Source organism: Phocoena phocoena, chromosome 9, assembly GCF_963924675.1.
Source record: "Phocoena phocoena chromosome 9, mPhoPho1.1, whole genome shotgun sequence".
NCBI lineage: Eukaryota > Metazoa > Chordata > Mammalia > Artiodactyla > Phocoenidae > Phocoena > Phocoena phocoena.
In genome coordinates this window covers 68,966,450-68,977,860 of record NC_089227.1, presented here as the reverse complement: position 1 = coordinate 68,977,860, position 11,411 = coordinate 68,966,450, and the positions used below count along the sequence as shown (strand labels likewise).

General features: G+C 38.8%; 1 pseudogene across 1 annotated transcript; it reads left to right on the top strand.

The window, feature by feature from the left end:
* The first annotated feature begins 10,887 nt into the window (after nt 1–10,887).
* LOC136127930 (COMM domain-containing protein 1 pseudogene) lies at nt 10,888–11,356 on the top strand (annotated as a pseudogene). The gene has a single exon (XR_010656198.1). The product of XR_010656198.1 is annotated as a COMM domain-containing protein 1 pseudogene (transcript).
* The last annotated feature ends 55 nt before the right edge of the window (nt 11,357–11,411 follow it).

Sequence of the window (11,411 nt, the reverse complement as noted above, 5' to 3'; positions counted from 1 at the left end):
ACCACTGAGCCACCAGGGAAGCCCAATGTTTGGTATTTTTAACTGTGTAGCTCTAATTGTAAATTGGAATTTCCTGGCATGAAATAACTTAGTCCTACAAATATCTCCTATATAAACAAACAAATAGAAAGTTGACCTTGCTAGCTGTGAATGTTTTTCAGAAGAACTCATAGAAAAATGCAGGATTTTTTAAAACTGCGTTCTCTTTTAGCCAGATTTGCTACTCTGGATTCATTGAAAATGTTAAAAAAAAAAAAGCACAAATATTTAGTATACAAAATGACCTTAAAACACAATGATTGAAAACTCTTTGAAGAAGTATCTTAATATTTTGCTAATATTTTGCTCAAATGTCAGAGCTAGAGCTAGGAGAGATGGCAGGAACATTTGTTTACTTATTTGTTTAAATTTTTGTATTTGAAGTTTACAAGAAGTTCATAAATTCAGGATTTTAAAGCATATGGGATCTGGATAGCCTACGATCAGTTTTTTGATCCATTTATTTATATTTAGAAATACCTAATTTTTCATTTATATAGATGAATATATAGCTTCTTAACTTCAAGAATTCACTACACTTACGTACATTTATTATTATTATTAATAGTGAAACTTTTAGTAAATTGTCAATACTTTATAAAGCATAGCTAACACATGGTTGTTATCAGAGGTTCTAAAATAAGATACTTTTAATTATAGACATGAATAAAAGAAGAAATAACCATATTTTCTTATATGTACTTTTCATGTAGATGTAACTTCTTCTAGCGATGCTTAGGAAGTTGACATACTCATTTTTCTTTCTGTTAAATGGAATTATCTTTAAATTCCCACACACCTGTGGAAGAATCCATTCCATTTTCAGTTTCATTTTTTACATTGAGGTTGTTTTTTGGGAATTTGAGTTATGTTCCAAAAAATAAAAATTTCTCTGTTGTTTGAAATGTTTTTCTCTTTTTAATCTTATCATCTTCGGGCACTTGTTATTTCACTGTGTTGGCTGGAATATTAAAGACACTCACTTTGTACATAACCCCCAAGGGCATTCACATTGTCAGATTTAGTTCATGAACAGACTGAGTCACCTCCAGTAATGCTCAGAAAAATGGAAACAAGTGCAAAATTATCCTTCAAACCAAAGAATTGCAATAGATGGATTCTTCCTTATTAACATATTATGAAACAAATGACGGGGTTTGGCCCTAACACCAGGCCTGTTGTCTGTTTTTGAAGATATTTTGGAAAACTTACCGAATTTGTTTGGCAAGTTTCATTGTAGAGGGGGTAAAGGACAAATATTTACAAAGATTTTTAACCCTAGCCAAGCACAGTGATTTTTAATCTCTATGAAAAAAAAGGGAAAAAAGGAGTATATTTGGGGGGGGGAATAGTTTTTAAAAGTTTCTTTTCAGTAGTGCATCAATTTGCTAACAAAGAATGCAGATTTCAATTACTGTAGACAACATCTGGGAGCAATAGTTAGCTGAAATTTAGTGAGAAGAAAGGCACGGGAAGCAACTGCTTCATTAGTTTATAAAATTGGAAGAGGCGAAGAACAGAGGGCATGATCCCCAGGGGAACTTGGTGCCCTCTAGAAACCCTGAGGAAGGATTTAAAAGTTCATTTATAATTGATAAGTGCTGAGTCAGTAATGTTCATTTTTATCCTGGTTCCCTGATTTGGCTATTACAGTTTCATGAGTTTTGCCTTAACTTGTCATTAAAATCTCAATGATAAACTAGCAGCATTCTTTTTTTACTATCTTTTAATTTTAAAAATAGTCATTGAGGAGAAGCAGAAAGGTTTCATGGAGAATTTATAAAGTGGAAATATCAGGCTTAGATGAATTTCCTGGATAATATGAGCCACATGAATACCAGGTTTACAAATACCGCGTATATAATGATGTGATCATTCCTATAAAGTCCTTCCAGTCCTAATACTTTGTAAATCTAAAGAATGGCTGGGCTGGGCTTCCACCAGCTTCCAGAGGACATGGATGTTCAGTCACTCCCATCCCACTGGTCAGATAGCTGCTGGGTTTGCTCTGTGGATAGGGGTGAGAGTGAAGTTGAGAGAGGTGTTCTGATAACAACTACGTTTCCTTGGGGAAAAGGAAATGATGAAGGAAGGCCAACATGTATTCATAATTATACAGTCTGTATTGGGGGCACTGACTGGTGTGGATGGATCACCAGGTCGTGGCAAAGTTGAGGTACAGTGGCCCTCTCTGGGCTTGGGGTTTTCTAGGAGACCAGGATGAGAAGCATGGTGTTGGGAAGGAGTTAGCTTATGCCTACTGTCTCTCCACCTTTGCCAGTACCTCTCCACCTCTGCCATAGTATACCTACCCTACTATAAGTGCCTCCATCCCCTAGTTTTCATTGCATGTGAAATGATTGTTTCAGCTGCTTCATCAATCAAGTATACTATTATGTGGTAGCTTGAGAATCCATTTGTTCTAAGTAACCAACTTTATAAAATTTCCAAAATGCAAATCACTTGTAAGTTAAAGACTTACTCTAGTTTGTAGTCAAAGTCTTATTTTAAGTAAGATTTTTATAACCAGTTCAAATACAGTATGCAACAGAATTAATAACTTAAGAACTGTTGGGAACATCAGTAAAACCCAAGACTTTAGTTAAAAATCAGTATTATCGTACAAAATTATTAGGAGGGTGTATTAGGGTTCTCCAGAGAGACAGAACCAACAGGATGGATATGGATATATATATATATATATATATACACACATATACATACATATATATGTTCATATACATGCATACATATAAATATATGTATGTACATGAGTACGTATGTATGTATATTACATACACACATGTATATGTATACATATGTATATGTATATATGTGTATGTATATGTATATGATTTACTATAAGGAATTGGCTCATATGATTATAGCAGCAGAGAAGTCCCACGATGGAGGTTGGAGACCCAGGAAAGCCAGTGATATAGTTGTGAGAACCAGAGGGCTGATGATTTAAGTCCTAGTCAGGGTAAGAGAAGATTGATGTCCCAGGTCAAACAGGCAGAGACATCAAATTCCTCCTCCCACCTTTTTGTTGTATTCAGGCCCTTCAGCAGATTGGATGATGCTTACCCGTATTGGGAAGGGCAGTGTGCTTTACTCAGTCCACTGATTCAAATGCTCATTTCTTCCAGAAACACCCTCACAGGCACACCCAGAGATAATGTTTCATCTGGGGACTCTGTGTCTCAGTCAAGTGGACACATAAAATTAGCCATCACAGAAGGCTAGATTCCTTCCCTGAAATAGAAGAAATTGAAAATTTTACCACAGTTCCCTTATCAGTGACCCATAAGTACGGTAAAGACAGAAAGGCTTAATTCACATCTGTGGATGGTTATAGTTAATGACAAGATCCATTCAGTCTTTTTTGAAAATGTCAGCTGAAACAGTTCAAAAGTTATCTTTCACCAAACACACATATATCCATTCTTTGGTTAAGAAAGTAGTATTTAAGGAGACCATGTAGTGTACTGGAAATTAAGCAAAAATATTAATTCTGTTGATTTTCTGAAATGAATGAAATGTTGAGATTGAGGTTTTATTTGATATGATGAGTAGGTCATCTCAAGAATACCTATGGTAGTAGTGGTGTTAATTTTATGCTTCATGCTTAGTAAATCAAGGCTAAAGTCAGGATAATGTGCCACCTTCAAAAAGGACCCATTATAGGTTTTAACTGCAATTAAAATAAACCGTGTCTGGATAACCCTATGAAGAAATGTCAGAGTTAAATTTGCTAAGGTTGCAGGCAAGAGTCATTAATGGTTGCTATAAAGTATGATTAAAAAAAAGGTATATTTGCATAGTCTCAAACTATGTCCCCATGAGATACTTGTTAATTACAAAGGAAGTAGTAATTCTACAGTGGAGAAATCATCTTAACCAAGCGATCAAGGTTAACATCACCAGCAATGAGACACATTACCATCATATGTCTTCTGTTAAGGTACACCGAGCAGGTACACATCATCACTTCTGTGGTATTCTTGCCCAAATTGCACATCCTATGCTTGATCATGAGGAAACATCAGACAAAACTAAATTTAGAGACATTCTGCAAAATAACTGGACAGTATTCTTGAAAGCATCAAGGTCATGAAAGGCAAAGAACCTGTCAAATGAGAGGAGACTGAAGAAATATAACAACTGAATGTAATGTGGAATCCTGGGTTGGATCCTTAGCCAGACAAAGGACATTGGTTGGACAGTTGGTGAAAATTGTATACGATCAGTAGGATAGTTAAGAATATTGTATCAACGTTAATTTCCTTGTTTTGGTAAGTGTGCTTTATTTATTTAATATCTTAACATTTGCTGAAGCTAACTTAAGGCTGAATCAATTTTTATACTATTTTTGTAAGTTTTTTATAAATCTTCAATTATTTCAAAATTAAAAGTTAAAAAAAAATGGACAATAATCTTAATTTTTTCCCCCACACAAGAATGATAGAATTATAAGTGTGTCAGTTTTGTGCATACATTTAAAAATCACTGGGGATACAAAATTCAGCATTGTATTTTGTAGGAACAAAAATATATAGGAAACGTTCTTTCTCGTGACTAATGAACTATATGAAACAGATGCAAAGTGTGACCTTCACTGTTGTCTTTCCAGTGCCTGCCACAGTGCTGGCACATAGAAGTGAATGAATGAGTAAACTACATTGTGCGTTTGTTCATTATTTATTGAGTAGCCACTAGGTGGTGTTGGGAGCATAGAGGGGCCTCAAACCTAGAGACCCTGGGTGTAGTCAGTGTTAGATGTAAATGGGAGGCGGGTACTGTGGAGTCAGGGAAGGTGGAGTTGATATGAAGAACACCCTGTGGGGAAGGGCAAAAGGGAATTCCAACTAGAGCGTAAAGCATTTGCAGCACTTGCTAAGGCCCAGATGAGAGGTTCAGTGTGACTGTTGAACGTGGTTTGTAAAGGCTGAGATTAGAAAAGTGTGCAGGAACCAGATTTTTAGAGAACTTTGAACTTTGTTCCTTTTCTCCATTGACCTGTTCACTGGTTCCCCTTTTTCTAGAGAAATTGCTTTTGACTGGTTTTCAGTGGTCAAAACTAGTGTTTGTTCAAAACTGGAAACTGGCTTAGTCATTAGAGCAGAAGAGGGAGTGATGAATAGTAAGAATGTAGGATTTGATTCTCTTTAGGTGGAAGTTCCATGGTTTGTAGGTAGTATCCTAGCAGACTTCTTGAGAAGTGAGCTTTGGGAATGGAAGTCAAATTCAAGTTTGAAAAAGAAAAGCCTATGGAGGGAAAGTTAGACATACGAGTGCTTTATTGTGTGGGGCAGATGAATGACCAGATGAGGCAGGGCTGAATATTAGCTTGGAGAGGGTGTTAGAAGAGGCTGTGAGAACAAGCTGACCTCTCCCCATTTGGGGGCAAACTGTGAGTCCCTCTGGGGCAGGGGGAAAGGGCTGGGTGCAGGTGTACCACTTCAGTTCTCCTGTGCTGTTTTTTGACTTTGAGTATTTAGTACTTGGAGAGATAAATCAGAACAAAGCACAGAAGGATGTAGCCGTTTTTTTCTCTCTCTTCCCTTATAGCAAGACATTAAGGGGAAAAAAAGGGTTGGGAAACTTAATCCTGTGTTTCAAAAATTCTCTTAAATAATATAATTTTAACATTAGCCATCTCACACTGGAAAAAGGATATGTATTTTATTTAAGTAGATTTATATATGTATATAAAATGTATATATAAATTTTGTAAACCAAATACTTGGTGGTAGATTTATTATGCTTGCTTGGAGAATGGTATTTCACTTCTTAGTGAAAAAATTTCCCTTGGAGTGTGGGGGAAGCAATTATTATTTTCTGTAACTTCATTCCACTTTGTGACATGAAGTCTGTGTTGTAATTTTTCCTCCCGATGCTGTCTAGTATCCCTTGGACAAATATTGCGCTGTTTGGCAGAGGGACTATTAAAAGCTGAATCTCCTTCCCTTCCTATCTCTGCCTTAGCATTTTAGGAAAATCTCTCTTAACTCTGTTACTGGTTTTTTTTTTATCTGTCTCATTTGCCAAAGATTTTTTTCCTGTTTTGTTAGAAAAAACAATAGTGTCAGCCTTTTACCCCTCTGGAGCGGTTGAACCTGAATCTTTCTAAGTTTAACTTGTTAATAATGATTTCCAAGAATCTGTAATAACAGAACAGAGCAACGGTTTTTGATTTACACAATTGTACACAGAAACCTTATTTTCACACATGACAGATTCAGATCTAGTCTCCAAGCTTCCAGTTAGCAGTGATGATGGAAAAATAATATCCTATATTTACTTACATTTATAGGCTTACAAATCCATTCCTCATACATTTATTTGATCCTCATGACATTTCTGTGAGGTAGGCCGGGCAGGTCATGTCATCCTGCCTGCAAACGGTAGAGGCCCAAAGACTATATGGTTCGTAAGTGGTGGAGCTAAGCCCTGAGCCTCCATCTCCCTGTTCAGTATTTGTCTCCCTAGAGAACCTCCCTGGCCGTCCAGTGGTTAAGACCTCCCTGGCGGTCTGTGCTTCCAGTGAAGGGGGTGCACGTGCAGTCCCTGGTTGGGAACTAAGATCCCACATGCTGCACAGCCAAAAAAATTTTTTTTAAAAAAGTGGGGGTGGGCTGTGAGCTCTTAATATTATCTCCCTTTCCTAAGTGCTGGGATACTTCTGAGATAATTGTTTAAACTCTTGTCTTTTCCAAGATGCTCCTCCTGACTGGCAGTTGGCCAAAACCGTAACCTTTTCGATCATATTAAGTTGTTTTTAAAAGTACTGATGGGTGGATGCAGTCATCAGTTCAGAGTTTTACTGTTTGACCTTTAGCCACTTAGGAAAGTGCCTTTGCATTTGTAACATTAAAACCAAGGGGAAGAGTATGTTTATGACTCTTTGGGGAATAAAACGTGTTCATTTACTGCCGCGGTGACAATGTCTTCAAATAAATCTTAATGGGGAACAATTCTCTCTTGATGTTCATTCGTTCCCTTGTTTGCCTCTTTCCTCTTCTTTTTCTCTATCTCTAAAATGGGAATAGAAACACCTACATCATAGAAGATTAGAAATAATACATAAAGAACTTACTAAAACCACAAGATAGTACTATAGTCATGCTACTGTCCTCCCTTGAAAATGCATCTGGCAAGAAGTCGATTCTGAATGGCTGATGTTGTAAGCTTGGAGCAGGTTTGGCTCTCCAGAAAGCAGACTCTGAGATGGAGATTAGCTTGCAGGATGTTTATCAGGGAATGTTCTTGGCTGTCACACCGATGGCAGGGAGGGAGGAGAAGCAGAACTGGAGAGAGGGAATAGATGACCTGTGATGCCAGCCCTGTGACGGCCGTCATCACTTCAGCTGGAGTGGCCCTTCAGAATTGTACCAAGTTGTGGCAGGAGGGCCTGGCCCTCCTAGTCACTGGGTGCAGGCCACCCTGGGAAGAGGACATGGCCTTGGGCAAAACAGCTCTCTTCAGCTGAGGCAACCCCAGAAGGCTGCCCCTTGGCCGCAAGCCCTAATGCTCTCGGCAGCTGGGAAAATAAGTCATCCATTTCTGAAGAGGGGTGTTGCTGTGGGAGCACCCACCACTGTCCTTTACGTTTACCTCGAGTCCAAAGGGCAGTGGTTCAAGCAGAGTGAAGTTCTGCAGCTGGTAGAAATGTCCTCTTAACAGTCAAGGACAGCAGTGTATTTTCAAGGAGGTACTTGTAAAATGTCAGAAGATGAATACATTTTATTCAGTGTGCTTCTGATTTTTCAAAGTCACTTAGGGCCGGAGAGAGTCCTGTGACCTGTCTCAAGGCCTGACCGTACCTGTGGCATAAGAATGGGGTCCTGTTTGTAAATGTGTATATGTCTGCCTCTCAGGCGTGCATGCAAGTTGTGTGAGACCTGCATAGACGGTTACCAGAATGGAGGCTGATCTCAAATGCGTGGCAAGTCCAAGGGACAGAGAAGATGGAGCCTAGCAAGCGTTTCTTTGATTTTCCTACTGAGTTCATTTTCAGCATCAAAGCAGTGTTCAGGAGCTAGCACCCCATCTCCCCCTCACACGTTTCCTTTGAATTTCTTTTTTTCAGTCTTTCTGGACAGCCTGCTGCCATGGCCCTACTGTCATACTGATGACCAGCTGGGAGTCCCTTCAAGTTAGAAATGACACTTTGCTCTTAACTTCATCTCATGAGGGGCAAGATGGAGGGGGATACGGGAGAAAGACAGTTCCATCCTGTGCTAGTGATCGTACCAAGAGAAATCTCCAGATGACTTCTATTGCAGCCTCCCTCAAGCTCTATCCAGACAGCTAGAAAACAGATAGTGTCTTTGATAAGACTGTTAACTTGTTTTTCCCCCACCTTATTTCATCTTTCCCTACAAGAGAATTTTATGCGTGTGCAGAGGAGGTGACCCCTTGTCCTCTTTTTCCACAGTTCACTATTTTATGAAATAAAATCCCTGAAAAGAATTTAGTTCTCCTTAATCCACTTCCCCTTTTCACTGTTTCCTCCAGCTCTTATCCAGAAAAAAATCTTATCCTTCAGAAATTCTACCTTTTTCTCCCCTTTTTTCCATTTGTGTCCCCCCTACTGCAATGATACTCATAAAAACTGATAAACCTAAATGTAGATACATCCATGACAAACCAAAGCCAAGAACAGTGTGAAATGCACGTGGGCATAGGAAGGACCACTTTTAAATGTCCTCTGAGAGACGGTGTTCCTTTACAATGCGCTGCTTTCTCACTGCCTTCTCATTGTCGCTGCCATGTTTCAAGTACCAGCTTTCAGAATTTTACAACTACTCACATAGAAATGTTTATTTAAATTCTCATGCAGTCATAGCTCATTTCTGTTGTGAAAAACAGGAGTTTCATTTTTTGTATTAAATGGGATTCCATGGGATAATCTCAGAGCTTGAGAATAATAGCATCGTGTTCTGTGTTGTAAATAGCTCACAAGTGACCTTTCAGACCACAGCCTGTTCCTGAGTTGGAGATCCTTTTATCAGAAAGATGAAGCCAGAACTCCACCTTTGAGGGATGAGTTTCCTTCCTTCGTGTCACAAGGGACAGAGTATTTCATTACTTTTTTTTTCCTGTATTATGTTCCATTCGTCTTAAATTGTCAGCCCATAAAGGGCAAGGGCAGCATTTGCCAGGCTCGACGTGAATCGTGGTGTGTAGCATCGTGGTAAATATTATCTTGACCATGATGATGAATATGTTATCATCTGTGATGTAGAGCTACATGATTGTCATCTAGTAGTTTTTTTATAATTTGTTTCTTTTTTTGCTTTTAAAGGTCATAGAACTCTGTGATTAAGCTTCTCTGTACTAAGTTTAAAAGTATGAATTTGTTCTTTGAATGAGCAAGCTGTGTCTCTGAAACTGAGGAATGAGTCCCTGTTTCACAGCACAATTTTGCTTTTATTTTCACCGTCTTCATAGAAAACACTCGTGAGTTATATGAGGATGTTTCTCACAGACATTTAATTTTTAATAAACTGTCACTAGGTACTAAACTGATATTATATAAACGAATAACACAATAAGTGGTAAGAGGCAGCTGTTCATGATATGATTTGCAAGATGGTTACCCTATACATTTAACACTTTTCTTACACATATAATGTTAGCCAGTGTTTTTGTTTTGGCCATGCCACGTGGTTTGCAGGATCTTAGTTCCCTGACCAAGGATCTAACCCGTGCCCCATGCAGTAGAGGCGTGGAGTCCTAACCACTGGACCTCCAGGGAATTCCCCACATACAATTTTAAAGGATTTGAGTATAAACTATGTTTACATGCATGTTTGTTAATCCAAATAAATTTTTATATAGTAGCAAAGGGGCAGAGATGAAAACAATACCATATAGTAGTTTTTATGTGCTGTTTTAAAACTGTACTCCCAGGATCCTTAGGACTGAAACAATAGTATTGAACCTTTATGTTTCCAGCTCTATGAATGATTCATTCTCTATGATCTTTTCTGTAGCTACTAAAGTTGTTCAATTTATAAGAAAACAAACAAAAAAAAAATCGAGGGATCAAGACAATGTGTGGTCATGTTCAGTAAACCCAAATATTACTGGTGGGGAAATGCCCCTGGAAAGTGTAGGATGAGAAGACCTTTGGATAAAGACAGAGCTACTTTACAACAACTGGGGACAAGATGAATTTTCAACTGTGGACTTGTTTCATGCAAAAATGCTTGGAGGATTTGGGAATTTAGTTGGAAAGTTGTATCCAGAATGGAATCTAAACATAACATATTCTTCAAGTGCACTTGATGGAAATGCAAATTGAGGTTTCATGAATGCCTGTGTTTTCTTTGAATCTTTGCTTTAATAAACCAGTTTTCCTTACTTTATGATACATTATGTACTACCACTAGTAAATTTGAGCCAGTCATGTATTCAGATCTTTTGCTCTTTTACCTAGAACTGCCTTCCCCTTTCAACATTCTCTTTCATAACCTGAAACATAAAGAGGGTAGCATTCATCCATCCATTCATGACTTTCATACATTGCAAGGTAGAGTTACTTGTGTAATTCAAAGGTTGGAAATGACTTGCCATTTTAGAAGGTAAAGATCAAAGTCATGCCTTAAACTGTAGCCTAAAAAAGTGTTACTCTCCAATATGATCTGCAGTTTAATATTTATTTTAGATGTTTTAAGTTATGAGAGGCGCCCCTGACATTCTCTGAATCCATTAAAACCTTACTACCATTTATCAGGGGCTTCATTCATTCATTCCATGTGTGTGTTCATTATCCATTCATGCACCGACACATTTGTATGCTGGTTTATGGAAGATGAATTAAAAATAGTTCAGGCCAACTATGGCGGGCGAGCTTGAGGGTGCTAAGCCGCTGAGTGGGTTGCTGAGCGGCCTGGCTCAGGATGCTTTCCATGGGTACCCGGGCATCACGGAGGAGCTGCTGCGGAGTCAGCTCTATCCGGAGGTGCCACCTGAGGAGTTCCGCCCCTTTATGGCGAAGATGAAGGGGATTCTTAAGTCTATTGCATCTGCAGACATGGATTTCAACCAGCTGGAGGCATTCTTGACTGCTCAAACCAAAAAGCAAGGCGGGATCACATCTGACCAAGCTGCTGTCATTTCCAAATTCTGGAAGAGCCATAAGACAAAAATCCGAGAGAGCCTCATGAACCAGAGCCGCTGGGACAGTGGGCTTCGGGGCTTGAGCTGGAGAGTTGATGGCAAATCGCAGTCAAGACACTCAGCTCAAATGCACACTCCTGTTGCCATAATGGAGCTGGAAATAGGGAAAAGTGGACAGAACCCGTGAGCCACAAATACTGAGCCTGTGTGCTGCAACTACTGAAGCCCGTGCACCTAGAACC